The 5,472-nt window shown below is 50.5% G+C and overlaps 1 long non-coding RNA gene across 1 annotated transcript; it reads left to right on the top strand.

Moving 5' to 3' along the window:
• Positions 1–339: 339 nt before the first annotated feature.
• LOC149344685 (uncharacterized) lies at positions 340–4,409 on the top strand. The gene is made up of 2 exons (XR_016283216.1): positions 340–1,277; positions 3,352–4,409. It is a non-coding gene; the product is annotated as an uncharacterized LOC149344685 (long non-coding RNA).
• The last annotated feature ends 1,063 nt before the right edge of the window (positions 4,410–5,472 follow it).

The following is a 5,472-nucleotide window of genomic DNA, read 5'->3' as shown; positions in this document are numbered from 1 at the left end:
CAGACGACTGTCGGCGGCTGTGCGGCAGGTGTGTGCGGCAGGAGGATTGGCGGCTGTGGAGAATCTTCAGGCATGGTGAATATTGGAAGTGTACGGCTTCGAAGCGTCAAGACGTCAGCAAATCCGCACATCCACCAAGTGAACGGGGGTTTCTGCACAAATGGTACAGGGCGTGGTGTTCACGGCGGGCGACACAAAACGGCGAGCGGAACGGCGGGAAGCGCAGAAGGCGGCCAGTCCAACCCAAGCGATCTCGTGCACCGCGGCGTCACTTCGTCTTCCTCTTCTTCTACTTCACCTCTATATAATGGCACATACCCACGTGGGGGGATTGGCCAAGGTATAGTGGTATACATAAGGAAATTTGCAGAGGATTACGACAAAATATCGGAGCCAAACGTGAATTTTGAAAAATGTATTCATGAAAAACGACAGAAGAATATTTGAAGTGAAATAACAAAAAACATTTTGGCGTGAATAATAATAATATAAAAAAATTCCCACCAATTGAACCCAATGCAAATCCTTTGGCGCTCGCTCCGAACGATAACAACACTGGCAGAGATAACGGGAGCCCTGACCTGGAGAGAGGGACCTCCAGGTAAATCTTTCTCTGAAGTGCGAACTTTGGACAGTAGAGCAGGAAATGTTCCACAGATTCAACGTCCCCGCATAAGTCACATGGGCTTGTCGGAGACACCCACATCGCCATAGATATATAAGTTCCGGGCTTGGGCCTTAGCCGCAGACGTCCGGGCCACCAGACCTGGACATCCATCGTCGAGAACCTCAACCACCAGGCTCAGGCGCCACTCTTCTCCGTCCATCCGTTAGCTGCTCCACACAGGCCGCCTCTGGTGCCTACGTGGCTTTTCCGGGATACCAGACCTGGGAATTGTGCTGGGAGCCACGGACGCTGACGCTGCGGTAGCGTTGCATCGACATTGGAACACCCAGAGACTCCCTGAGTGCCCGACACCCAGCCAGTCCTCCCCGCACGTTGCTCGAACAAAAGACAAGTAGTGCGACTGTCCTCTTTGACTTTCTTTTTCCTGTGTTTTTCGTAAGCATTTTGTTCTGTTCCCCCGTGTGTTTTTCCCGTGTGTTGTTGCGTTGCTCTCTTGTTCCTTTCCTTTTATTTCGCTCATACTGAAATTGGTTTCCTTTCCGATAAAAGCCGCCTCGTTTATTGTTTGTACTTTTGTGTTTGTTTAAAATAAGACCTGCAATCTTCTCACAGATCCTCACAAATTTGGCGTCCACTACGACAGGACGAGGTCGGTTTTTATTTCTTTGCCTGTTGTGTTAATTTAGGCACAGTATGAGCGCTTCAGAGTTGGTTGCTTTAGGCGAGCGCATGGGCTTGTGCGGCGCGGAGTTGCGAGCATGGGTGGAGGACGAGCTTCGTAAGGCACGGGAAGAGAGAGCCGCTGAGCGTGAAGCTGCGAAGCAGAAATTGGAGTTAGAGGCACGGAATTTAGAGGCGGAGCGTGAAGCTGCGAAGCAGAAATTGGAGTTAGAGGCACGGAATTTAGAGACGGAGCGAGAGGCTGCGAAGGAATGCTTGGAGTTAGAGGCGCGGAACTTGCAGCTACAAATAAGGCTCAAGGAGGGTGGCGCAAATCCTCCGAGTGACCGTGGAGAGCGTAGCGTCTCATCGACCAGCTCCATTAACCCGCACAGCCTCATACCGCAGTTCAATGAAGCGCGGGATGACCTCGATGCCTACTTAAAGAGGTTTGAGCATGTGGCCACGGGGCAGGGTTGGCCAAAAGAAAAGTGGGCAACGGCGTTGAGCTTGTGCCTTGGCGGCGAGGCACTTAGGGTCTTCGGTCGGCTCTCGCCTGAGGATTCCGTGGATTATGACAAAGCGAAGCTTGCCTTGCTTCAGAGGTTTAGGTTCACCGCGGAAGGGTACCGAGAGAAGTTTCGCCAGAGCAAGCCCGAGGATGGAGAAACGGCCTCGCAATATGCTGCCAGGTTGTTTAGTTTCTTTGACCGTTGGGTCGATATGCGGGGAGAAGGCCGCACTTCTGAGGTGGTTCGCGAGATGGTCGTGAGCGAGCAATTTCTGAACAACTGTCATTCTCGTTTAGCCCTTTTCTTACGTGAGCGGGAGGGCAAGACAGTTTCCAAGCTGGCGGAGGCTGCCGATCATTTTCTCGAAGCACAGCGGCAAAATAACTTGTTCTTCAAAGAACAAGGGGAGCATACGATGAATAAAGCCAAGGACGAGGTTTCAGGTTCACAATCTCGCCTGCGGTGTTTTCTTTGCGAGAAGACTGGGCACAAGGCGGTGGATTGTCGGACGAAGCCGAAGCAATCGTATTGCACCTGGTGCCGCGAGGTAGGATATGATGCCCAGTCATGCAAAGCTAAGAGGCCAGGAGACCGTGAGGAGTCCGCCTGTTGCATGACACCTCGATATTCACATCCCGATAGCACTGCAGTGGTAACGCGCGTAGAGGGCCAGTTGGGGGAGATGGTCTGTCCTTCCAACCCGGTGGAAACTGCTATGCCCGTAGCGCACGGTGAGGTGTTCGGCCAGCCTGGTTCGGTATTACGGGATACGGGCAGCACCGGCATTGTTGTGCGTGAGTCCCTTGTACCGGCAGCGGCACTTACAGGGAAAAAGGCTACATTATTCTTGGCTAATGGGACCCGTGTAGAAGTTCCGGAAGCGGAGGTGGTGATTTCCTCACCATACTTTTCGGGTAAGGCCATCGCGCGGTGCTTGTCTACACCCCTGTACGACATCATAATAGGCAATGTCCCTGGCGCTAAACCTCCATTCTCGGTTGACCCGCCAGTTCTCACTGATCAGGCTGTTTCCCTTGCCATTACGGGTGCGGTCGATGTTCCTTCTCTTACGGTGAAAGCAAAGGTTTCAGAGAGTAGCAAAAGCCCCACTCTTAACACACTCCGCTTGTCACGGCCGGAGTTTCGCCTCAAACAGGAAGAAGACCCGACCTTAGAGGTGTGTCGCACGAAGTTGGGGCAAATATTTCGTGGCAAGGGACAGACCGCCCACTCTTTTGATACAGATGACGGTGTTCTTTTCCGGACATACCAAGTGTGTCCCGGCCAAGTCGTTGAGCAAGCGGTGGTACCGAAGGGCCTACGCACGCAAGTCCTTAAGTTGGCGCATAAGAATGCATTATCCGGCCATCAAGGAATACGGAAAACAATAGCAAGGGTGCTCAGTGAGTTTTACTGGCCCGGTGTACAGGCTGACATAAAGAGTTATGTCAGATCGTGTGATATGTGTCAGCGGACTGTGTCGAAGGCAAGGAAGAACAGAGTGAATAACATCGTAGGACGGGAACATGTAAAATCATGGTGGAAACCGAGGTCGGTTTGGAGAAAACGGTTTCACAAAGGAAAACGGAAGTACTAGCTGAAAAAGTTCTCGGGACGGTGAAGTGGTTTGATGTGAAGAATGGAATACAGAAGAATTTAGCCCACACCTGTTCTTGTATTGTCTGTGTTTGCTCATGTTTGTTTTTAAGTCTCCGCTACCTACTTTTTATGGCTTCCGTGTTTCGTCGCCCTCTATGGACGCTTTACGTTGACTTTCCATGTGTTCTCTGTGCTGTGTGTGCGAATGTCTGTGAACGCTTCGAACATTGACGACCGTCGTATTGTGTGTGGTGTGTAGTGTGCGCGCTGTGGTGCGGTATGCTGTGTTGCGATCGTCGAACGCGTCTGGTGTCGCTCTCCTGAAGTTGAGTTCGTTCCTTTGGAAAAAACTTCCGAAGAGGGGGCCTTCTGTAAGGAGATAGCGCCACCCAGCGGCGTTCGTGAGGAGAAGAAGACAAAGCACGAGGAGCGCGTGCGGAGGGGTACGCCGGGACAGGTCGAAGAGGATTACGTGGCAGAGAAGAGAAGAGCGCGGTGGGCGACAGACGTGGACGAGTTCTGCTGGCTCCCCGAGTTCCGGGCTTGGGCCTTAGCCGCAGACGTCCGGGCCACCAGACCTGGACATCCATCGTCGAGAACCTCAACCACCAGGCTCAGGCGCCACTCTTCTCCGTCCATCCGTCAGCTGCTCCACACAGGCCGCCTCTGGTGCCTACGTGGCTTTTCCGGGATACCAGACCTGGGAACTGTGCTGGGAGCCACGGACGCTGACGCTGCGGTAGCGTTGGATCGACATTGGAACACCCAGAGACTCCCTGACTGCCCGACACCCAGCCAGTCCTCCCCGCACGTTGCTCGAACAAGAGACAAGTAGTGTGACTGTCCTCTTTGACTTTCTTTTTCCTGTATTTTTCGTAAGCATTTTGTTCTGTTCCCCCGTGTGTTTTTCCCGTGTGTTGTTGCGTTGCTCTCTTGTTCCTTTCCTTTTTTCTCGCTCATACTGAAATTGGTTTCCTTTCCGATAAAAGCCGCCTCGTTTATTGTTTGTACTTTTGTGTTTGTTTAAAATAAGACCTGCAATCTTCTCACAGATCTTCACAGAGACCAAGGCAGAGACGTAGATCACGCCTTTCCAGTAAGATTAAGGGTTGAGCCTTGTAGTTTGCGCTACCAGAGAACAAAATGCGACCGAATTCAAGTATAGGTCTTACATAAGCTTTGTGTAGTAACAATGATGTGTCGCGGCGCATCCCAAAACTTTTATTGGCGATTCGTGTCAGCCGGCCTAGAGCGCGTTCTCCTTTACGCACATTGTTCTTTATATGAAGGCTCCAATCTAAGGTTGGATGGTAACACCTAGATATGTAACAGATTCCACTTGCGGAATCAGATAGGAGTGATGGGCTTATGAAATGTGCAAATGCGTGTCTGGTGGAAATACCAGTATGCCACATTTGTTAACATTGAGGGATAAATTAATACGGTGCAACCAAACTCCAAGAGCGTCCAAATATCCCTGCAGAATCTGGTAAAGGGAATGGATATCCGTGGCCGAGGCGAAAAAAGCTATGTCATCTGCATACACAAAAACTGTTATATCAGGACAGATGGGGATGTCATTTACCAAAATATTAAAGAGCAGCGGTGATAGTACCGAACCTTGCGGCATTCCTCTTGATTGATAAGTATTATAACATAGGGTACCCTCTGCGTAGTAAAAGTATCTGTCCTTTAGAAATTCAGATATCCATGCATAAATGTAGATTGGAGGATGTAACTGCGCAAGTCTGTTAAGTAAAATAGTATGTTCTACACTATCATAGGCTTTTGCAACATCGAGAGTCACCAAAGCTGAAACTTCTCTTCTGCGTATCGAGAGCCGGATTCTACTCTCTAGATCCACATGCGCGGTCCATATAGAGCATCCGCGACGAAAGCCAATCTGTGCTGAGCTAAGGCCATTAACATCCCGAACATGTTTTGTGAGACGACTGTGCACTAACCTTTCAATTAATTTGACTAAATTTGAAGTTCGCGCAATTGGGCGAATATTATCTAAGACGTACCCTTTACCTGCATCTTTCCTCAATAAAATAATTTTCGCTATCTTCC

The sequence above is a fragment of the Amblyomma mixtum genome, chromosome 5 (genome assembly GCF_055824585.1).
Source record: "Amblyomma mixtum isolate Tamu chromosome 5, ASM5582458v1, whole genome shotgun sequence".
NCBI classification, from domain to species: domain Eukaryota; kingdom Metazoa; phylum Arthropoda; class Arachnida; order Ixodida; family Ixodidae; genus Amblyomma; species Amblyomma mixtum.
The sequence above is the reverse complement of the archived record's forward strand: the minus strand, read 5'-3'. Positions and strand labels throughout refer to the sequence as shown.